Below are 24,996 nucleotides of genomic sequence, written 5' to 3'. Positions count from 1 at the left end.
TTACTTATTGAACGCCCCTCGTATCAGTACTTTCAGATTCTGTATCTGTTCAACCCACTGTACTGCCATTAGGATTGCATAGAGCTCCACAGTAAATACACTTAAAAAATCTGAGGTTCTTTTAAAAGCTTGAAAATTAAAACTGAACAAAAAAGGCTGACCCTGTAGCTCCTGTTTCTTGGTCTTTTGACCCATCAGTAAAAATTAATATATGGTTCTTATATCGGGGCGGCACGGTGGTGTAGTGGTTAGCGCTGTCGCCTCACAGCAAGAAGGTCCTGGGTTCGAGTCCCGTGGCCGGCGAGGGCCTTTCTGTGCGGAGTTTGCATGTTCTCCCCGTGTCCGCGTGGGTTTCCTCCGGGTGCTCTGGTTTCCCCCACAGTCCAAAGACATGCAGGTTAGGTTAACTGGTGACTCTAAATTGGCCGTAGGTGTGAATGTGAGTCTGAATGGTTGTCTATGTGTCAGCCCTGTGATGACCTGGCGACTTGTCCAGGGTGTACCCCGCCTTTCGCCCGTAGTCAGCTGGGATAGGCTCCAGCTTGCCTGCGACCCTGTAGAACAGGATAAAGCTGCTAGAGATAATCTTCTTCTTCTTTTGAGTTTACTGGCGGGTTACGCTTGGTTTGCGCATACCTCCACCTACTGGTTCCTGGGAGACTCTGCTACCCTCTACTACTTAAATGCGGGCATATAGCCCTGTTGTTGTTAAATATCTCAGAATTGCCCTTATATTGGCCTCCCTTCCCAGTACTGTGGCCTGATTAAAGTCAGCTCTACCCTCTCTAAGAAGCTCATCTTTCCAATGTTTCCTTTCCTGCTCATATGCTAGGCATTCAAACAAAACATGTTGGACTGTTTCCTCCTCCAAGGTACAGCCTTCACACTGCCCTGATGCCACTCTTTCAAATCTGAACTGAGTGCTGTTCAGTAATGAGTGGCCTATCCGTAATCTAGTTATCACCACCTCATCTCTCCTGCTACCACTCACCTTAACTCCTTTCCCCACCTCCCTTTGGATATTGTACAAGTGCCTTCCCTTACTCTCCCTGTCCCATATCATCCTGCTAGAGATAATGAGATGAGATGAGGTTCTTATATGGACTATAATGCTGTCAGGGCAGATGTGCTACAGTATATAGCCCAGACATGTGAAAGAGCCGAGGCCATTTCGCAGTGACACACTGCCAAGTTTCCTCTCAGTGCGATCCGATTGGTGGAACCCAAACTTCCTGTTGACCAATCGCGTGGCGTGTTGTTGAAACGTTCCAAATATCATTCCGGGTCCAAAGCAGTCAGGCTGTATTGGGTGAGTTTTTCTATTTAATGCGGTTCAAATAACACTTTGGTCGAGTATCGCACTTCTCTATGGTTTGTAGAATTTGAACAGTACTCGAGGTTGTCGGAGTTTCTCCTGGGGGAGACATCCGCCGCTCGCGCTCGCGGGTGCCGCCATTATTACCACCGAAGAAGCGCGCGTCGTCCTTCTTCGGCGCTTCTTCAGCCTCCGTTTTGTTGTTGTGAGGTGTTTTACAGCGACTCGGCCCACTCTGGCTGTGCCTTCAGCCCCGGCATGGCGTTATAAAAGCTGACGGGACAGAAATATCAACGCTCCGTTCGGTTATGTTTCGAAAAGCTGATGACATTTCTAAACGCTAGCTAGCGGTTCCGCGTTAGCTCTACTGCTAATATTTGCACCAAGCTAATTTTAGCTAGCATTGACCGGCTAGCTAGCTAGCTAGCACAAGGCGTTGGCTAGCCTTAGCTACAGGATGACTAGCTTGCGATTTTTTTCCTCAGGTTTTATTTTTTATTTTGGTCGCTATTATTGCAGCTCTCTTGCCGACTCAGTGACTGGGTTTTAATTTCTCAAAGTCCTTATTTTATTTCATTCAGCGCAGAGTAATGGCCTTTTGGGTTAATTATTAGTCAGATTAAGTTGTGCAACGGTTACTAATGGACTTTATTTTGGAAGCGTCCTTTAAATTCTCTCAGACCTCTTCAAGTCATAACCAAGAGCCAAAAAACCCTGCTCTGTCTCTCTCTCTCTCTGTCTGTCGATTTCTATATTTATATTACCAAATAATCAATATCTCACATTTAACACTTTTTTTATTATCTTCAATATCAAAAGGCTTGACTAAATAAACTTGGTTGTTTATTGTAGCCCTGTGATAGCTCTATTTACCATGCAAAAAAAAAATGTGGTGATAACGTTATTTTTGGTGAATGTATGGCAATATATGTCATATTTAGCAAAATTGCTCGTGTCATTTAGAAAAAGTGCTTTTTTTTTTTTGACCCCAAAAGGGATGCACTTAAATCATTCTTTATACCATAAAACACATATTTGGTTCCATATCATTGGAAACATACAATACACTACGTTCAGACTGCAACCTGAAACGACCCATATCCGATTTTTTTGTTAGGCCGTTCACATTACCAATTATATTTGACTTGTATGCGATCTCCAATATGAACGGAAAACGACCCAAAAGTGTCCCGCATGCGCAAATTGACACGTAATAAGCACATCTACGTAATACGTAAACCAAAAAAAGCGTACTCTTCAAGTTTAATGATTTTTTGTTGTTGTTTGTTTAATTATCTGGTTAGTGTTAAAGTGTGAGGTCTCGCGTGTGTTTTTGTTTCTGAACTGAAATGAAAACGTGTAGCCTGGTAACGAGGGTTGACTCCTAAATGTGTCTCTAATTTCTATATAAGTGCACTACATGTTACTAGGAAGTAATGGATTTTTAAACTCTATATAGTGCACTCGAGCTTCAGTAGGCAGTCATTTGGGATACGGCCGCTGTATTACCAAACTCTTAATTCAGGCTTAATAATTTGCACATATTTATTTCGTCATATTAATAAACTTTTTTTCTACATTTTTATAAATATTTATTTAGATTGTTTATAGCCAGCTGAATTCTGCAGCTTCTCTCAGCGCTGGCTCAAGGTGCAGAAACACCAGTGCAGTTTGCTATGGAGATGAGGCGAGACCTGGCGATGTGGTTTTTGTGGCGGCGGCGGCGGAACTCACACAATAATCTGATTAATGTGGGCAGCAGACTAATGAGACCGAAGGTGTCAAATTACTGGAAATTTCCAGAACAATCTTATAATCTTGTAATACAGGATGGTTGAAGTTATAAATCAGTTATAGAAACTGTTTTATTTAATCAGGCTAACAGATCAACATCCAGGTCCCTACCAAATCCACCATTAGCTTGATCAATTCTATAAAAGTCTATTTAAATTCTGAAAACTGTACAAATGTTGTTTTCCACCAGAGGCGGGATTAGCCAACGCAGAATAGTGACGTTTGTCTCTTGTTGATGACGTGTAGGTCGCATGAATGCGACCTGTCCGGTCAGACTGCAGTCGCATGTGAAAATAACGGATATGCATCGGAATTAGGACCACATATCCAAGCGGCCTGGGTCGCATGTGAAAAAATCGGATCTGTGTCGTTCAGATTGTCAATAACAAATTGGATACAGGTCGCATATGGGCAAAAAAATCGGATATGGGTCGTTTCAGGGTGCAGTCTGAACGTAGTCATAGTTAAGTTTTAATGTTGAATGCCAGTAAGTTTTCAGACTATTTTGATCAAATTAGTATGGAATTGTCAAAAACAAAAGTCCTCTCCGAGACAGCTAATTTTTCAATATAAAATAACATATCTAAAATGATTATTTTCATCCTAAAATGTGGTCAAGGTATTGGGACATAAATATTAGAGACAACTAACACAAAGCTTACAGCCTTATATTTAAAAGCACTATGGAAGTAGTGGATTCTGAATTGTCAAAAAAAAGTCCTCTCCGAGAATCACTTCATTTGTTTCTCCCAGCCCTGCTTAAAGCTATACTTAATCTTCTTTATCTTATAGCAGATTACACAAAACTACCATACACACGTCAAAAAATTACCTGAAATCTGTTCTTTAACTTGTCCTTCACTTAAAAACTGCTACAAGAACCAGTTTGAATCAATTTGAATGTTGGACCCCTTTACACACTCATCCAGAAGGGTAATTTTGCACAAGGCCGTCTGTCTACAGCAGAAAAAAATAAAACAACAAAATGCATCTGGAAAAATCCCAAGCGAGTCTGGAGCCAGATTTGTGACGTCACGTGCGGAAACGCCAGCAGGCTGCGAGAGCTTGCACGGTTTCAGTGCACAGCCTGTGTAGACCAAGTTTAGCAGCTAGCGATTTTGCATCGAAATATGGAATTGTCACCTGAGCGCAATGTTACTTCACCTTTGGATGAAGAATATAATGAGATGTCAGAATTTTTTCTTACCCTGGCAACAGTCAACTTGTGAATCGCTGATTTTCTTGGTCTTTTTCTCGGCTCTGCTTTGGTTCTCGGTTTCCGGGTGCCTCGCGCGAAGCGCTCCCATTTCTCTCTCATTGTCCGGTCTTTTGGGAAACGATGAGTGCTAATCCCATCAAGATTGGTGTTGCTACACCCTCCTATGATACATCTGTTAAGGCCAAGAAAAAATAATTGTTTCCGGTTACCCGACCGACCATTTAAAAAATGCCCCGACCCTAGACTTTTTTGTTAGATGTTTAAAAAAAAAAAATTATTTTCGCCGACCAACAATAAATTTTGAAAAAAAAAAAAACTGCTTTACGATTTGCATAATATTATCGATCTGACAAGTGACTAATTCTAAAACGCATATATCGGACAAGAAACACTCATTGATTTCTCACGGCCTCAATCTGACGTCATGACCTCTTTCCGGGAAACTCCGGCTTGTGTTGTACACAACGCTAGGCATCATGGCGGCCAACGAAGTGTTCTCGATTACCGTGATCGGTTGCGACCACACGGAAGATTGTAAGACGATAAGTTCATTTTATAAGTTTTCAACTGTAAAAGAACTCTACGAACATTATCATCCTCCGCTGGACGAGTCATGCAAACAGTATACACACAGCGCCCAGGCTAACGGCGGTATCGATATCACGATGTTCTTTGTATTCATATTAAACATACAAGTTCACAACATAGTGTTCCTAATAAAGTTAAGGTTCAACATTTGTAGTTGTTATGTTTATAGTTCCTTTAAGCGTCCGAGCACTCCATATTTTATCCATGGGCTCCGAATCCTGTATTCCACAAGCTTCACTGGTTTTCTTAGGCCTGGTTCTGGATGGTTGAGTCACAGAATGACACTTCCCCACTATGTGCCACTGTTTGTCCCACACCTAAAATTTATTTTAAGAAAAAAACCCTACCTACCCGGTATTTTGTGTGATTAAAAAAAAAAAAATAAGACCTACCTACCTACCCTATTTTTTTTCAAGATGTAATAGGAAACAAACAATTTTTTCTTGGCCTAACCATTTTAATAATTACGTGATAACGTTGAAGAAACTTGCAGAAAACCACCAGGTCGTTTTCTCATAAACAAACCAGCGCTGACGTAGGATTCAGAGGGAGGCGTCCCGCACGCGACGTCATGAAAATCAATGTTTGCCGGGAAATCCAAATGCCAAGTTTTTTCAGAGGTGGACCAATTCGCCTCAAATGGCTTGATTTTAACTGAATTTTTCTGGTATTGCGCAAGGTAAAAAAAATTGCGCAAAATGTGACAGATATTTGACCAAAGTTTAATATAAAATAGAATTACATTGATCTTGCTCCTGAATTTACCCGTGATGTGCACTTTAATGCCTGAGTTCAGTGCAGGAACGTCAACGTCGTGTCTCCTTTATAACCTGAAGAGGGCGCTGTTATTGGGCTCACTGAATAGAGTCGGTTAGGCTAGTATCTCACTGGGCTGCGACTAGTTGGAGACACAACAATTGTGATAAAATATGCAAATTAGCGACAGTTTTCACTTGGAATCACACTGAATTGATATTCGCGTATTTTACCGCAATTGTTGTCTCCAACTAGTCGCAGGCTGTTGCAGCCCGGCTTTCCCTCGGCAGGCAGGGAAGTAGAGGAAGCCTCACGGAAACTGACTCGAGAAGGGCTCACGATGGCTTCGCGACACCAGCAACGCATTTGTGGCTATTTTGAGAGAAATTTTGTCGCACAAATTTTTTTGAACATGTTCAAAATTTCAGCAACGAAGGAGCGACACTTTGCGACTCATGCAAGGAAATTGAGAAGCCCTGCGAATGTTTCAAGACACTTTTGAAACTCTCTCGCGAACGACGTTCGCAATTTGTCGCAAGCTGTCGCAGCCCAGTGAGATACTGGCTTTAGATGTACTGGGTCGCTTGTACTACAGATGGGGTTAAAAAAATTACATGTATTTTTAATAATTATTTGATGAAGGTGAAGTGAAAACCTCAACTTTGTCTTGAACGTTAATTATTCAGATATTCACGAAGCCTGGGCTGGATAATTGTTTTAGTATAAATACACAGGTGGTTCGCACGGTCGCCTGACAGCAAGAAGGTCCTGGGTAGGGATGGCGAAAACTAAAAAAAAAATCTTGACCGACCACCGAGCCTCATTAGCCGGTTAAAGTCGGTTAACCTATGAGTTTAAACAGGGATGCAAACGGCGCGCCTTTTTCACGGCTCGTGCAGATCCGATTTTTTTTTTTAGGGGGGGCGTTGGAGTGTCTGAATTTCATCAGAGTAAATTCTGTATTAAAATTACTACATAAGCAAATGCCGTTACAGTCCATGAAAAAGCCGGCATCTGCGCCTTTACAGCGGTCTCAAAAGTAGCCGGTCACCGGCGGCAAATCGCCGGCTATGGCTTGTTATGCCGCCGGCTATTGTTGGTCGAGTCACAAAATTTAATATTAAATATTTCTGACAGCAAAAAAAGTTGTGAATGTAAATTACATCCACTATGTCATGTATGTCCGTTGCCGCGTCAACTGTGTTTACATCCTCGACACGAGTGCAGCCATTACTGTCTCCTGTGTTGCCAGATTGTGTTTACGTCCTCGACACGAGTGCAGCCATTACTGCCGCCTGTGTTGCCAGATTGCGCGTTTTCCCGCCCAATTTGGGCGGTTTTAAGTGCATTTTGGCGGGTTTTGAACATATTTTGGGCTGTAAAACATCAGCAGTATCTGGCAACATATTTTTTTACTTAATACAAGAAATTAATGGATGCCAACGTTTTTGCCAAAATGGTATTTTATTTTCCATTGTTGAGGCAGCTTCAGCATCATACTGTGAGATTCTGTTCAAATAGTTTTTTTTATTCTATGAAGCCTGAGCCATTTATTTTATTAGTTTATAATTATTGTTTAATTTAGTCTTCAGGAGAGACTGCCTGCACACAGCACTAGTATTAGTTTTTTTTTTTCTTACATGAAAGCTGAGGCATTTATATTATATTTGAAGGTAACTTCATGTTGTGCTGTGAGGTTCTCTGCACTTTAGCTTTTGAACCAACAGGAGCATTTGGATAAGTAAAGCCTATTTTTCTGCATTTTTGTAGTCCTGGTAATCTTTTATATTGGTAAAGTTGTTTATAGGACCATTTCTCAGTGTCTGTTTTTTTTAATCAATAGTTTTTCAGTAATAACTTAATATTTAACATGTCACTCAATTTTAAACAACCCCCGCGCCTCCCCCATAGTCTCCAAAATTTCTGTGGGAAACACTGGCGTGCGTAACAACGCTAATCAAGCTTAAGCTAGACGACCCGCCTCAAATACCCGTCCCGGGTAAATGTTATCCCAATTTTAGATGGCCTGTTCCAAACCATCCCGCCCCATGAAAAATTCGTACTTGCATATCTATCTATCTATCTATCTATCTATCTATCTATCTATCTATCTATCTATCTATCTATCTATCTATCTATCTATCTATCTATCCCTGCACGCTTTTTTTTTTTTTAGAATGCACGCTTTATGTCTGCCGCTGGCAGACATTTTACCATTTTGCACCCTGCTGTAAATTATTTGTACCCTGCTATTCTCCCAAACTTTGAAGCCCCTGCTTTTAGTTTGTGTGGAGAGATCTGATCTGCAATAACATGCATTGTTGGCTACAGACCGAAACATACCTTCAGAATGCACTGGCCAAGGCAGGACTAAACTCCATGTGCCTTCTAATAATAATTACAAAAAAAAACCACAGAATAGTAATTTGTAAGCTAAAAAGCCTGTGTCTACACTTTTTTCTTTCGCCGAGTGGCAGTGGGAGGGCGGGACATGACTGAATGGGTGTTTCTGATTTGTCAGCTGTCTTTAACTGGGGTGGGAGGGCGGGACATGACTGAATGGGTGTTTCTGATTTGTCAGCTGTCGTCCTTACACCCATGGCATGCCCCAAGCGTTTACAACACAGAATTCCAGGTTCTCCGCTCCAAAATCGGCAGCTTCAAAACGATTGATTTTTTTTTTTTCACCGACAACCAAAAAAAAATTAACCGGTTGATGTTGATTCGGTCAACCACTGGTCAAACGGTCATCGGTTAACATCCCTAGTCCTGGGTTTAAGCCCGGGGGCCTTTCTGTGTGGAGTTTGCATGTTCTCCCCGTGTCTGTGTGGGTTTCCTCCACAGTCCAAAGACATGCAATTTGGTTAACTGGTGGCTCTAAATTGGCCATGAGTGTGTGTCACCAGACCTGGTGACTTGTGGGGTACGCCCTGGACCTCTTGCTCATAGTCAGCTGGGATAGGCTCCAGCTTACCTGTGATCCTGCACAGGATAAGCGATTATGAATAATGGATGGATGGATAAATAAATACACAGCTGATTATGAAGAAAAATATTTCATACTTGAAAAGTGGCATGCAAATGTAATGCGCACAGACTTGTCACTTATCTGTACCAAGTCACATAAGATACTTTGTCTTGAAATCGATAAACTAAGTCACAATTCCACTTTACCTTTGAACAGTTTTAGATCAAACTTCATAGCATCTTTTGTGCTTTTAGGAGCAGCATTTTCTTTCATAGTTTGTGATTCTTCACTTACGGTGACGAAGCGATTGGCCGCCATTTTGCCGAGTCGCTCGAGGTGATTGGTTGAGAATTCAGACTATTTCTCGATAATCGGCACACGATTTTCTATAATTGCTTACATATTGTTTATATAAAAGACACGGTAATTATTCAGGCTCAGAATTTCAGGTAGTCTGTACATCACATAATTCAACATTGTCAGATTTGGTTTTGGGCAATTCCATGTAAATGTCAACCTCACCATGCAAAAATAAAGCAACATGTAATACATCAAAACCACTCCCAGAGATATCACCTAGGCCTGTATTTTACAGATGTGAATAAGTTGAACCAATTTGTAACCAACCTAATGTGTCACTGTCAGTCTTTCTTTCTTATAATGTAAACCCCAAGCTAAAATCAACTTTGATCATGTACAATTCTATATTATTGCCACAAGCCACAGAAATGTATGCTAAAATCCACAAAACAGCAAAACAATAGCCATCCTAAATATTATTTAAGAGCTTTGATAGTTTTAGCTGATATTTAGAGAGTTTTTCAAAGGGTTATGGTGGTTAAATTGCTGATTTTCTAAACATATGCCATGTCTATTTCAGACGCGTCACATCCATAACGGAATTTCGTCACATCCATAACGCTGACTTTTCCTTCCGAAACTCTGCATGAAATACAAAATATTTTAAACAAAGATTTTTTAATATTCACCTTGGACCCCTCTATCAAACGGATATCTCCATTTCAACATTAGGTTTACAATTTCACAGAGTTTGATAAAAATGTACAGTCACCCAAGAAAAGTGATACTTTTTCTGTCACATCCGTAACGCATCTTTTATTGGCATTTTCTGGCATGCCCTAGATGTACTATGGGAATTGTTCTTGTTCTATCACTTCTCCAGTATGGTACAGCCTTAAAATATGCAACACCTGTTTAAATACTGGGAGACGATAAAACATGCACTGGGTCATTTGTTGCCATTTTGAGTTCAAGTGTCACGTCCATAACGCTGGAATTGCTCTTTTATTGTTTATTGATGACAGCAGAGTGATCAGCTCAGCTGCAAAGTCGCATGTACACAGTTCATTTTGTTGTCGTGACAGTTTATAAGTGCCCGACTGTGTGAAACACAGTTCTCACATTCTGTTACTCCTATGATGTCACTCTGACATGTCGTCTTCCTTCATGATTTAATTACAGCCCCAATTCCAAAAAAAGCTGTGTAAACTGTAAATAAAAACAATGTGAAAATTTGCAAGTCATGGAAACTGTACATTTCATTGAAAAAAATTACAAAGACAATATATTGAATGTTAATTTCTCAATTTCATTGTTTTTTGAAAAATATATGCTCATTTTTAATTTGGTACCAGCAACGGGTTTCAGAAAAGTTGGGACAGGGGCATGTTTACCACTGTGTTGCATCACCTCTACTTTTAACACCACTCTGTAAATATTTGGGAGCTGAGGAGACCAGTTGCTGTCGTTTTGAAAGAGAGATGTTGTCCCATTCTTGCCTGATATACAATTTCAGTTGCTCAACAGTTCGAGGTCTCCTGTTGTATTTTGCGCTTCATAATGCGCCAAATGTTTTAAATAGGAGACAGGTCTGGACTGCAGGCAGGCCAGTTTAGCACCTGGACTCTCTCTTATTAAAACTGCATGGCTTTGTAGTACGTGCAGAAAGTGGGTTGGCATTGTCTTGCTGAAAGAAGGAAGGCCTTCACTGAAAGATTTAGTCTGGATGGCAGCATGTTGCTCTGAAACCATTCAGCATTAATGATGCCTTCCCAGATGTACAAGCTACCCATGTCATGTGCACTAATGCACCCTCACACCATCACAGATGCTGGCTTTTGAACTGTGCACTGATAACAAGCCGGATGGTCCCTCTCCTCTTTAGCCTGGAGGACGCGGTGTCCATGATTTCTAAAGAGAATGTCTACTTTTGATTCGTCAGACCTCGAGAGAATTTTCCACTTCGCCTCAGTCCATCATAAAAGAGCTCGGGCCCAGAGAAGGTGGCGGTGTTTCTGGATATTGTTTATATCTGGTTTTAACTTGCATTTGTGGCTGCAGTAATGAACTGTTTTCACAGGCGGTGGTTTTCTGAAGTGTTCCTGAGCCCATACACTGATTTCCACTACAGAGACGTGTCCGCTTTTAATGCAGTGTCTCCTGAGGGCCTGAAGATCACAGGCATCCAGTGTCAGTTTTCAGCCTTGTCTCTTGCATACAGAGATTTCTCCAGATTCTGTGAATCTTTTAATGATGATATGTATCATCAATGATGTGATCCCCAAATTCTTTGCAATTTTACATTGAGGAACGTTATTCTTAAATTGTTGCAGTCTTTCACAGAGTGGTGAACCCCTCCCCATTTTTACTTCTGAGAGACTCCGCCTCTCTGGGATGCTCGTTTTATACTCAGTCATCTTACTGACCTGTTACCAATTAACCAAATGAGGTGTGTTTTTTTTTATTTTTTAAACATTACACAACTTTTTCAGTCTTTTGTTGCCCCGTCCCAACTTTTTTTGAAACATGTTGCTGGCACGAACTTAAAAATAATCACACATTTTTCAAAAAACAAAATCTCTGTTTCAACATCTGATATGTTGTCTTTGTACTACTTTCAGTGAAATGTAGGATTTCCATGATTTGCAAATCTTCACAATCATTGTGTTTTTTATTTACGTTTTTGACAGCGTCCAAACTTTTTTTTTTTTGGAATTGTGTCAAGGCTCGATGTTTACAGTAGTCCAACTGGACGGGATAAGTAAATGTTCGGTCTGGACAAGTCAAATCCGTATCTTCTTATCGGGTAGATCACTGTGTCCAGATGGCAGGGTCCTCATCAACATTTTTGAGGGTTTCAAAGGGGGTACCACAAGGGTCGGTGTTAGGGCGCGTTTTGTTTTCAATCTATATAAATGATCTTTGCAATGATTTGTCAGATGCCTTGTATCATTTTTATGCAGACGACACACTAATTTATTGTTTTGCATCGTCTGTTGTGCAAGCTTTCGTTCTTTTACAGTCGGCCTTTGATGTTGTTCAGGCCCGTCTGCAAAGGCTGAAGCTGATTTTGAACACTGATAAGACGAAGGTCATGCTGTTTTCCTGGGCTCTCAAAAAATCTCCCCGTTTTAACTTGCCAGGGTACAGCCATTGAGCTGGTCTCGTCCTACAAGTACCTGGGTTTCCATGTTGATGAACGTTTAACTTTCAAGTACCATATTTCAAGTTTAGTTTCTAAACTTGGGGTAAAATTGTGCTTTTACTTTAGGAATAGATCTTGTTTCTCTCTTGGAGCCAGGAAACGCCTCGTGTCAGCAACCTTTCTTCCACTGCTCAATTATGGTGATGTACTGTACATGCATGCACCAGTTACATGTTTACGTTCTCTGGACACTGTGCATCACTGTGCTCTGAGGTTTGTCACGGGATGCAAGAATCTGACCCATCATTGCACTTTGTACAAAAAAGCTGAATGGTCATCCGTGTCTGTTAGAAGATTCACTCATTGGTTGACTTTTATTTATAAGGCTCTACTTGGTATGGTCCCACCCATCCTATCTCGGAAATTACCTTGTTAGGAATCACGGACATTATAGCCTACGATCCACTGGCTTTTTTTTATTCTGACTGTCCCTCGTGTCTTCACAGAACTGGGGGAAAAGGCATTTCGCTTTGCTGCTCCCTCTGCATGGAAGATTTCTGCAAGATGAATTAAAATTGCCGGATTTGATTCCTCTTGATAGCTTTTTAGAATTCTTAAAACTAAGGAACTCGAAAGCATTGGGCTTTGTCACTGTTTTTAATTCAGATGTTAATGTGTTAGGCCGAGGTCACAACCGGACGTACGATTTTTTTGGCCGTGTGATTTTTGGCGTTTCCCAAATCGCTGCGTTTTTTTTTTTTTGTTGTTGTTGTTCGTGGAGAAAGACGCACGTTGGCCATAAGTTTGTCTTTTAACCTGAAAAAACCGTAAGCGCCCGTAGAGTTTGTTTGACATGACAAAGAACCTCTGCGGCCGGTCTGCGTCTCGAAAATCAGCACGTCACACGCGCGCCCTCCGTGCGTTTCTTGCGTTTTTTTGCACGTAGACTGGCCATAGGAGCACGTACGGCCGGTTGTGACCGAGGCTTTACGGCATCCTTAAAAAAAAAAAAATCCGTTTCCTGTCCACCGGGTGAGCGAAAAATTTTTCAGTCGGGAGGGAGGGATTTTTTTTTTTTAATTTATATATATATATATATATATATATATATATATATATATATATATATATATATATATAAATATAAATAATATATGGATGGATAAGAAATCGCAATGCTGTGTTTGCTTTTTCTTTCAGTACTTTTTTTATTACAAAAGCAGATACATTTAATAAAATATGACCGTTTAATCAACTGAAACTTGTACAAAAACTTTAAGTTAGCATTTTAAACGACCAAGCTGCGGGCATGCTACCTGCTATCAGCGCCTGTAGCCACGCTGCTAAGACAAAACCCCGTTCTCCCTCGGACTCCTTTCGTAAACTCAACGTGACAGAGAGTGAGAGTGTTCGGAGTGGTAGTTTACAAACCTATAGACCCTTTTCAGTCACGTGACCTTCGTAAACGCGACCGCCATTTTGGACATGTAGTGGACTTCGGCTCAAATCAGTTTGAATGCGAGGAAGGCGACAAACGAAAAACATAAAAGAAACAGGAGCGAGATGCAGAAAACACCTTCACTATCCAGCGACGTAGGGCATTTACAGGGCGAGCAGAGGGAGAGGTATTTGCAAAAATTGAGGTTAGCAGGCTTAGAGAACGACGTTTACCTGCTTCCACCAGGATTGTTCACTGACGTACGGAAGTACACGAAGCCCTCGTCTTTACCTGACTTCAGCCCACATGATCTGTATACCTATGTCATTAAAAACCCATCGCCATACACATACACGCCAACGTCCGAGGTTCCGGAGCGCGCTCCGGCTTGCTCCAGGAGTGCTCCGGCCGAGGTTACGGAGCGCGCTGCTTAATTTGAGGGGAACCTTGGCCGGAGTGTGCTCCGGAACCTCGGCTGGAGCACTCCGGGAGCAAGCCGGCGCGCGCTGCTTAATTTGAGGGAGAGCAAGCCGGAGCGCGCTCCGGAACCTCGGACGTTGGCTCCGGTAGCTATTTATACTGGATCCGGTGTAAATAGCTGCCGGATCATAATTACAGTAAACTAGTAAATCCAGTAAAGGAAAAACTTGAGACTGAAAGGTTTTAACAGTCATCCAAATGACTGAACGTAAACATTGCTACAGTAACATACCAGCTACTTGTTGACATTAGCTAGTCAACAATAGCTACTACAGAAGAACAAAGAGGTTACAATGGGTTATTTTAGCCTATTTGGTTACACACTCGCCGCCACAGAATGTTAACAGCAATGTAATGCCTTTTCTGGCTAATTTTATTCGTCTTACCTCCAACAAAGTGGTCACTACACAAGCGTTGGTATGCCGAGGGCTGCCAATCTGTTAATGGCCGCTATCCATCTTCTCCGTCGGGATCCGATAAAATGATAACCCTTGCCTTGTTTGTTGATGGTTACTACATCCAGGTGCACAACAATATAGTGGCATGATGGAAGTCTTGCCGAAAGTAAAAACTTTCTTTGCTGCCGTTCCTCAATGTTGGCTGTGGTAAACTACTGGTAGTACATGTCCAAAATGGCGGCCGCGTTTGTCGTGACGTCACGTGAAAAGGGTCTATAATACCCTAGGCTTGAACACGCACTCCATAACCAAAGAGGATAGAAGCAGCAACATATCGCTTATCCAACAGAAGACATGCATTGCGGAGCAATAGTCAAACATAAGCTCATAAGTTACAGTCAATTTCCAGACTAAACTCAGTTTAACAGAGCATGCTGCATGCTCTTTAGTTTTGTAGCGCAGAGTACCTGGCTAACTGCAGGAAGCGGTTAGCTGCACAGCTAATGTAGCCATTGCTAGGCGAACGCACCGATTTTAAAACACGGCAAAACGACTTAACAGTTATACACTTACTTGTTCGGTGTTTGTGGCTGATGCAGCAGGGATGCTTGGTACGGACCCAGGCTTCAGTGACAGTTGATGTGCAAAACCCGCCCTGTACTGTCCCAAGTTGTGGAAACATTCCTCAGGAAAATGCTTCCGACAAACATACACCGTCTTAGGTAGACTCGACGGCGTATTATTGGAGTAAATAAAATTAAGCCACTGCGTCTTCAAGGGCTCTCCCGTCGGCAGTAAAAACAGACTCCTTTCTGTGTTGTCACATCCATGTACAGCCCAATTTCCATGTTTCGCTCGCTTAGGTGATGCCATGTTGTTGTGTCCTCTATGGTCTCCTCACTACAACTGGGCGGGGCAATCCATACGGTGGGTGGGAATCCAGAGGGGGGGCGTGGGGATCATCTCCCTTGCTGACGTAGTAAAGGGAAGAGCTTATCAACACGCCGTTTTGACGCGCCATTCTCAAATATTGGGCATAGTTTGGATTACACATTATGAAATTTCTAGCCACTGGGGTGACTTAAGAAGGTCAGAGGAACTCATTTTAACGTTAACAAACCTCAAAGTGAAAATTTCATGCCATGGGACCTTTAACAGTGGAGGTGCAGATTTATGCTCGCTGCTAAGGTGACATGATAAGGCCAAACTCCTTGAAGACTTGCTGAAAGTAGCAATAGGATATTAAAAAAAATGGGGTAAATAATAGTAATAATCAGTTTATATAAATAGTATAAGTAGTCTACATATTTTGTCACGTTTTCGACATGTAGGCCGATCTAATTTGGTTTACAGACGAGAGAAAATTACACAAGTGATATATAATGGCCCTTTTCCACTACCCTTTTTCAGCTCGCTTCAGCTCACTTCAGCCCGACACGGCTCGCGTTTCGACTACCAAAAACCAGCACGACTCAGCTCGCTTCAGCCCTGCTTAGCCCCTAAAACTCGCGCGGTTTTGGAGTGGGGCTGAAGCGAGCCAAAGCGAGCCGAGTGAGGCTGGGGGCGTGAGCAGACACTCCCCTGTGCACTGATTGGTGAGGAGGAGTGTCCTTACACGCCCACACACGCCCCGCGAGCGCGCTGGGATCTGTAAACACCGCAAACCCGGAAGGAGAAGAATTACGAGAATTTCTGAAGCCTTATGCGCCTCGCCTCATCTATACGCTCTTGCCAGTATCTGTTGGCGTTGTCGGTGACAACAAGCCACAGCACCAAGACCAGCAACACTAACGACTCCATGTCCTCCATGTTTATTGTTTACTATTCGGGTCGTGAGACTACCGCTTAAAAGATCACTGATGTCACTGTTTGCGCTGCTTAACGACATCACCTGACGTCCACCCACTTTCGTTAACTCCACCCAATGTGTCCACCCACTTCCAGCCAGCACGGTTCAGCGCGGTTGTAGTCGAAATGCAACCCCAACAGCCCCGCTCAGCCCGACTCAGCACGGCACGGCTCAGCCCGACTCAGCCGCGTTTGTAGTGGAAAAGCGGCATAATATAAAAAATACGCTCCAGACGGTATAGTCATGATACCGTATGCTTTCATATCCTTTAGGGATCGTCGAAAATCACCTTTTTTTTATAATAATTATTCAAGAGTTGCATCAATAAAGTTCCCACAACACCAGTTCAATCCCCTCAGTGATCCGGCCATGTTACTGTTTACGGAATTCTGGGGAAGCCGAGTACAACAGGTGTGTGTGTGTGTGTGAGAAAATAATCCTGTTGTAATATCTAATTATGGATTATTAGACTCTGAATTCATCAAAATTGGAGAAATGGCGATCAAATACCTCAATAAAATAACCATGTGGTGACACTTCAGTGCATTCGGACTTTTTATTGTATTCATCTTTTGTATGGTTCACATTAACACATTATCATAAAATATTTTGCGAGAATTTTACGACGGCGCCGAACCCACTTACAGTTTTTCATTCACACCGTGATTCTGTCCCCCTTATCATGTCCAACTTGTTTTCGTTCTGTTTCATTTATTTCAAATAATTTATACTAAATGTTTTACTGAATTCATCAAGGTTGATATTTTTCCTCCAGAAGTTTTGAATTTGGGTGAGTCTCACTCTTAAAACTGCAGACCAGGTAATGGGTTAGAACAACACACACACACACACACACACACACACACACACACACACACACACACACACACCGTAATAGGGCACTGGATCGTTTCTGTTTAATTATTGTTAGTTTTATTGAAAAATTATGTCATTAAAGCATCATGATGATCATAACTATAGACTTGCTTTTTGATAAACTTTGTTAAACACTGTCCGTAAGCGCAGGCTGATTGGAGAGGAGACGGATGTACGTGCAGGAAGAGTGTCTTTATTATAAGAGAAACAAGCTGGCAGATAGTCCAAAACTGCAGGCTGGATCAATAACGATAAACAGGCAAAAGGGTCAAGTGAGGCACAAACAGACTAAACTGGGCAGGACAAGATCAGAAACCAAAACACCGAAATGAGAGCCAATAGCAGGAAGACAATACAATAACTGTGATAAACAACACAATACTTCGCACCGTGTAGGTTTGTGCAGCGTCCTTTTATGCGTGTGCTGATTGCGCTTAATCCAGCGTTAGAGGTTCAGTGCGCATGAGTGAAAGTCTGTTGCGTAAGCCAATGCACGTGGGTGTGACAACCACTTGCCTTTCATCGAACTAGTAAATGCATAGTAATAAAAAGGTTATGGGCAGGACAAGTGAAAAATTTGCTGATCAAGTGGGTTAAAAAGTTAATGTCGAGCTCTGTGCGGTTGTACAAGGTGTGTAATGGTCTTAAGGTGTAAAGCAAGCTCCGCCGTTTTGGTGAATTCGTCACGTTTGTACAACCCCGATTCCAAAAAAGTTGGGACAAAGTACAGATTGTAAATAAAAATGGAATGCAATAATTTACAAATCTCAAAAACTGATATTGTATTCACAGTAGAACATGGACAACATATCAAATGTCGAAAGTGAGACATTTTGAAATTTCATGCCAAATATTGGCTCATTTGAAATTTCATGACAGCAACACATCTCAAAAAAGTTGGGACGGGCAGTAAGAGGCTGGAAAAGTTAAAGGTACAAAAAAGGAACAGCTGGAGGACCAAATTGCAACTCATTAGGTCAATTGGCAATAGGTCATTAACATGACTGGGTATAAAAAGAGCATCTTGGAGTGGCAGCGGCTCTCAGAAGTAAAGATGGGAAGAGGATCACCAATCCCCCTAATTCTGCGCTGACAAATAGTGGCGCAATATCAGAAAGGAGTTCGACAGTGTAAAATTGCAAAGAGTTTGAACATATCATCATCTACAGTGCATAATATCATCAAAAGGTTCAGAGAATCTGGAAGAATCTCTGTGCGTAAGGGTCAAGGCCGGAAAACCATACTGGGTGCCCGTGATCTTCGGGCCCTTAGACGGCACTGCATCACATACAGGCATGCTTCTGTATTGGAAATCACAAAATGGGCTCAGGAATATTTCCAGAGAACATTATCTGTGAACACAATTCACCATGCCATCCGCCGTTGCCAGCTAAAACTCTATAGTTCAAAGAAGAAGCCGTATCTAAACATGATCCAGAAGCGCAGACGTCTTCTCTGGGCCAAGGCTCATTTAAAATGGACTGTGGCAAAGTGGAAAACTGTTCTGCGGTCAGACGAATCAAAATTTGAAGTTCTTTATGGAAATCAGGGACGCCGTGTCATTCGGACTAAAGAGGAGAAGGACGACCCAAGTTGTTATCAGCGCTCAGTTCAGAAGCCTGCATCTCTGATGGTATGGGGTTGCATTAGTGCGTGTGGCATGGGCAGCTTACACATCTAGAAAGACACCATCAATGCTGAAAGGTATATCCAGGTTCTAGAGCATCATATGCTCCCATCCAGACGACGTCTCTTTCAGGGAAGACCTTGCATTTTCCAACATGACAATGCCAAACCACATACTGCATCAATTACAGCATCATGGCTGCGTAGAAGAAGGGTCCGGGTACTTAACTGGCCAGCCTGCAGTCCAGATCTTTCACCCATAGAAAACATTTGGCGCATCATAAAACGGAAGATATGACAAAAAAAAGACCTAAGACAGTTGAGCAACTAGAATCCTACATTAGAAAAGAATGGGTTAACATTCCTATCCCTAAACTTGAGCAACTTGTCTCCTCAGTCCCCAGATGTTTACAGACTGTTGTAAAGAGAAAAGGGGATGTCTCACAGTGGGAAACATGGCCTTGTCCCAACTTTTTTTGAGATGTGTTGTTGTCATGAAATTTAAAATATCGCCTAATTTTTCTCTTTAAATGATACATTTTCTCAGTTTAAACATTCGATATGTCATCTATGTTTTATTCTGAATAAAATATGGACTTTTGAAACTTCCACATCATTGCATTCCGTTTTTATTTACAATTTGTACTTTGCCCCAACTTTTTTGGAATCGGGGTTGTATTTTGTGAAAGACGCAATGTTTCATATCGACTACAAGACGTCCCATTAGTCTTGTCTTGACTATATTTTTATTTTCTTGAATCTTTAACCAGGTTATTCTGTAAAAGATGTATTACACGTCCTTGTAGATTGCAAGAACTTGTTGTAATTTTAAATTCGCTGAAGGTAATAAGGACCTGAAGCGCAGTTTGGTTTGCAGAGTGCTCCAGTAGAAGTTTTAAACAAGTCGTAACTGTTCTCTGAGCTCGGTTGGTTAAGTCTCTGTTTAATAAGAATAACGCATGGTCATAACTTATTAACACGTGGTAATAGAATCCGAAAGCATAGCTATAACTACAGTAAGTGAGGCTTAGGAACTAGATCGTTAAAACGTGGCGATAAGACAGTTGTCATGGTCACGAATTAGTAATGCACGAGGACGAGAGAGTTAAATATTGCCACGTCTTAATAAGGTATGATAACTGTGCCCGCAGACCGGCCGTCATATTTACAAGGGGTTTTATGATAACCATCAGGTGCTTGGGGGGGGGGAAGAGCCGCTGCTTGTCTGCTTTAGTTAAGCTGTCCTACAAGTACCTCGGGCTGTGGCTGGACAGCAAGCTGGACTGGACTTGCAACACCAGTCACTTATACGGGAAGGGACAGAGCAGGCTGTACTTCCTTAGGAGGCTGCGGTCCTTTAAAGGATATGGGACATGAAACATAAAAGCACGCTATATCAGTTTCTTTCCATTAAAAATATGAATTAATTGCATCAACAAATACAAAATCCTCTATTAAATTCAGCAAAATCGTTATATTCGTGATGATTATATGGCATTTCTGCTCGACTTCCGATATGCATTTTTTGCAACCGGAAGAGCCGCTGTCACGTGATCATGCGTAACAAAAACTTTCGGGCACAGCACAAGCGGGTAGATGAATGGAGAAGTGGATGACAAGAAAATTGTTTTTATAGTCTTTAAAGTACATTGGACATCATGGTGTATTGTGCTGCTTATGGTTGCAGTAATTCCAATGGGAAATGCCCTGGAGTAAGTTTTTTTGCATTCCCCAAGGCAGGGCCGGTTCTGGAGGGGTAGCAACGGTAGCATTTGCACCCGGGACTGGTGTGGAGAGGGGCCCCAAAAAATAAGACAAAATAAAGAGTTCTCTCTGTTCCTGAATAAGTGCATTACTGAGTGTCTCTGAGCAAAGGAGAGCCTGAACGTTGCAGCCTCCCTATTGGCTGTTTATTGGCTGTTTGTAAAAATGTATCAATTGTTGCCCCTCCCACGGGAGTCATCGCGGGCTCGAGAGACGAGACCTGACGAGTTAGTTCGTTGGTAGCAGAACAAAATGTCTGGACACAAATCGGGTTTCAGAAAAGGAAAGAAAAACGCAGGGTCGAAAATACAAAAAAGGAGGCAGAAAATGCAAAACGAGTTTTAAGGTAGGACAAATGGTTACTTTTTAAGGCAGCCCGCCGTGGCTGCAGGCTCATTTATTATAGCCCATTTAGTTAAAATAGTTGATGTAAAATGTTTATAGTTATGTGATGGTTGTCCTGATTTAGACTGGTGTGTGTTTTTTTTTTTTGGGGGGGGTTTGCGCGATGTTGCACCCGGGTCCAGATTAGGGCAGAACCGGCCCTGCCCCAAGGACCCGAAGCTGAGGAAAGTGTGGGCTCACCTGCGCATGCGCAGTAGGCTTGGTAGGACAAATCCAAGAGGTAGGATAACTTTACAGAACACCTGTTGAAAAAACTTTGCACCTACTGTTTCCCACAAACTGTGTTCGGATCATTTCACTGAGGATTCTTTCAATATTAATACTTGGGTACTGAGCGATATTAATTCATGAAACAGGAAGTATAAGGATGAGGAAAAAAAAACCAGTTTAAATCGGGAAGCTGCGCACATTTGCGCCAGGCTGCACAAATGTGCGCAGCTTCCCGATTTAAACTGTTTTTTTCTCATCCTTATACTTCATGTTTCATGAATTAATATCGCTATTTTTTAATTTTTTTAAATCGGATCTGCGCAATTCAGCCGTGAAAAAGGCGGCATCCGCCGAAAGGCGCGCTGTTTGCATCCCTGCAACATCCCTGTTGATATGAGTGATCCGGTGCAATTTCGCGACCCCCCCCCGTTGAAGACCTCTGCGCTAAGCGACTGAAAGCCGAGGTAAGGATTAGTATTATAATTTTGGGTGCATCAATTATTGATTATCATAATTCTGACTCGTTTCGCCATTTTGAATGTTTTCATCTCGGACTCTGGAAGCATTGTATCTCAATCAATCTCGAAAAATATCAGCAAAAAAAAAAACTAGCTTGCAACGGACTTTAGCTAGATCTATGATGAACTTTCAGCGTATTATACAAAAATAATACTTCTTTCAACAGATCATTAGCCTTTGAGCAGAATTGTTTTTAACTTACCAGGATGTGTTATCGAGCCGACCGCTTTCAGTTTCATGAGGGCTGAATGAACTCTCACTCTCAGAATCATCTGACCCGTCAGAGTAAAGACAAGATCCATGTTCATGTGAATTTCCAGCTATCGGTTCGAATTGATAGGGTCGAACTTCACATCTCTGTGAAACATCGGGAATATCACTGTCGATGGTGTCCATTTCGGTAACCTGTTTACATTAGATACCCAAGCGCTGGCTCCTTGGAATGTTTTTGTGACGTCACGGGTCACGTGACCACCTAGCTCATTAACGAATCCTTGTTTTATGCTGATGTATAGAAAAACTTGAATAATGTGGTGATTTTCACATTTTTGACGCCCTGCAGTGATTTAGATGGCATTTCTTATGTCCTTTATACATAATTATGCCCAGGTAAAAATCCATGTCCCATATCCTTTAACATCTGCAGGAAACTCCTGTGGATGTTCTATCAGTCTGTGGTTGCCAGTATCCTGTTTTACTCCGTGGTGTGCTGGGGGGGCAGTGCATCCAAGAAGGACACATCCAGGCTGGACAAACTGATCAGGCGGGCCGGCTCTGTGGTCGTTATGAAGCTGGACTCTCTGGTGACAGTGGCAGAGAAGAGGTCTACGGACAAACTATTGAACATCATGGACGATGCCAGTCACCCTCTGCACACCGTCATCAGCAACCAGAGGAGCCTGTTCAGTGGCAGAATGCTCCTTCCCAAGTGCAGGACGAACAGACTCAAAAACTCCTTCGTCCCTCACGCCATCAGACTGTACAACTCCTCTCTGGGGGGGAGGAGGGGGAACAGGAGGACAGAGGACGGGAAGGAGCAGTAGCCTAGCCTAACAATAAGCAATACCGGACAATGTGCAATATAAAGTGCAGTATCTCTAACGCAGCCCCCCCCCTTCCCCATATCTTATTCTTTTATATTTGTATATGTAAATACTTAATTTATTTTAATTTATCTAGAAGTTTTCCTCTATTTCTTTTCTCTGTTTATCTGTAATGATGCTGCTGGAATCTTAATTTCCCTGAGGGAACCCGCCCAAAGGGATCAATAAAGTTTAATCTAATCCAATCTAGACACACTAATAACCAGTAACAATAACTAGATCGTAAAATCTCTAATTTATTGTTCGTTAATATGAAATGAGGGCACTGTGAAAATTTTGAAAATGATGCAAGATAAAGGAACGAAAGGAAATTAGTGATGCGTTTTCATGTTTGAGGAGGATAAGTTTTAAAGACTGGATGTACTTTGTGCGCCTGCAATAGAAAGTCAATCCACTTGATTGTTTTTAAAGGGGAACAGAGGGCAATATATAGAGTAAATATAACAATAAAACACACATTAACGAACCTTATTCAAGACTTACAAAAGTTTTTTGTCCTAAGGTTGGAAAGTTATAGTGTTTTGAAAGTAGCTCGAGCAAATTATTTCCGCAGTTTGAACAGCCCGCCATGATATTAATTTTATCCAATCAGAATGCACGTTCGTTTTCTCTGCGTAACACTCATGACGTATGTATGTGCCCAGTTGTGTTGGCTCATTGAGGTTGGGAATAGCACGTGTGAATCGAAAAGTAGGATGAATTGTCAGTGATCGGCTACACAAACTGGTTCAAACTGGCACCCTTCTAAGCCATAGCCTGCTTGCAGTGTGTCTTGCGGGATCTCTTCGTATGATTCGACAGAGCTGTCGCTTTCACTCGATGCGCCCGACACCATGATTACACGCTTCTCTCCTAGTGCAGTGGGTAGGGCTGACGTCACGGTCTTTTAAAAATGGCGACTCTTGTGCCGTTTAGCGTACCGACTATTATATTTACAATTACCAAGATATTTCGTTGTTTTCTAGTATATAAATTTGATAGAATACTTAAGAATATGTTACTTTGTCACATCAGCAACTGTATATATTATTATATTTGGTACCCCTTTAAAAAATATGAAAGTAAACTTCTTAAAAAAAAAAAAAAGCTGTAAAATACCATGACTCAAGGATCCTGTGCCTTATAAGTCGGCATATCGGGTGGAAATTCGATCCAAATTGCTTGAAACAGCACTCATTGTTCAGCATTCAATTCTGAATTCAACATACTTTTTGCAGAATTAAAATACGTTTATCCATCCGTGAGATATTGCAAATCAAAGATTGAAGAAACGGTTTAATTTTTAGAAAACTGCAGTAATATTGTGTCTGAGGATCACATGGTCCAAAGTGGGTCTCATTAACCAATGAGAGCAAATGTTTTTTTTTTCTTAACTTTTTTTTTTCTATTTTTCCAGCTATTTACATGGAAATTGGCAGGAATATAGATGATTTGTACACTGAGTACAAAGTTATGCAAATTAGTATTAATTATGCTAATTAGGCAAAACGTTAAATCTGTACACTCAATTAAAAAAAAAAAGTAATAAAAGATTATTTCTAATCCCCTCTTTGTGCTCCGTAGGGCTTTGTGTTTCTCAAAAGTAGGCCCGACTAGCGTTTATATGAAAGAATATAAATAATATTCACAGCTTTCAAGGCGACCCTCGAAAAAAACCTGCGAGATCTACATCCAATAAACAATTCGTATTAACTGGATTGAAATTGACGCTCGTGTTTCTGACTTCCGGTTTTTAAGAATCTCATTCCGACCACTGAGACCTCAATATTTTTCACCAAAACAGCTTCGGTTAAGCCTAGGTCACAACCGGACGTACGATTTTTTTTGGCCGTGCGATTTTTGGCGTTTCCCAAATCGCTGCGTTTTTTTTTTTTTTTTTTGTTCGTGGAGAAAGACGCACGTTGGCCGTAAGTTTGTCTTGCAACCTGAAAAAAAACCGTAAGCGCCCGTAGAGTTTGTTTGACATGACAAAGAACCTCTGCGGCTCGAAAATCAGCACGTCACACGCGCGCCCTCCGTGCGTTTCTTGCGTTTTTTGCACGTAGACCGGCCGTAGGAGCACGTACGGTTGTGACCTAGGCTTTATATTCTAAACTAGTTATTTATTTATAGGAATCCGTTTGATTTGAAAAAATAAGAAGGTAAAGCTATGAAAATTGACTTCAAAGTCTCCCGTGAAGCAGAACATCAAAACAAGCAGATGGGGAAATTTTGCTGAATATTTCATCAGAAGCAGTGAGAGT

The 24,996-nt window shown here is 41.6% G+C and overlaps 1 protein-coding gene across 2 annotated transcripts in view; it reads left to right on the top strand.

Moving 5' to 3' along the window:
* Positions 1–1,247: 1,247 nt before the first annotated feature.
* Positions 1,248–24,996, top strand: part of znf574 (zinc finger protein 574) — an 84,831-nt gene continuing 61,082 nt past the window's right edge. Inside the window, exon 1 of one of the 2 annotated variants that reach the window (XM_060921530.1) lies at positions 1,248–1,309. The gene's annotated coding sequence lies outside the window, so the exon portion shown is untranslated. The remainder of the gene's footprint in view (positions 1,310–24,996) is intronic. The other variant, XM_060921531.1, reaches the window with a different exon arrangement.

Source organism: Neoarius graeffei, chromosome 5 (genome assembly GCF_027579695.1).
Source record: "Neoarius graeffei isolate fNeoGra1 chromosome 5, fNeoGra1.pri, whole genome shotgun sequence".
Classification (NCBI taxonomy): domain Eukaryota; kingdom Metazoa; phylum Chordata; class Actinopteri; order Siluriformes; family Ariidae; genus Neoarius; species Neoarius graeffei.
Note: the sequence above shows the minus strand (reverse complement) of the source record. Positions and strands in the feature narration are given on the sequence as shown.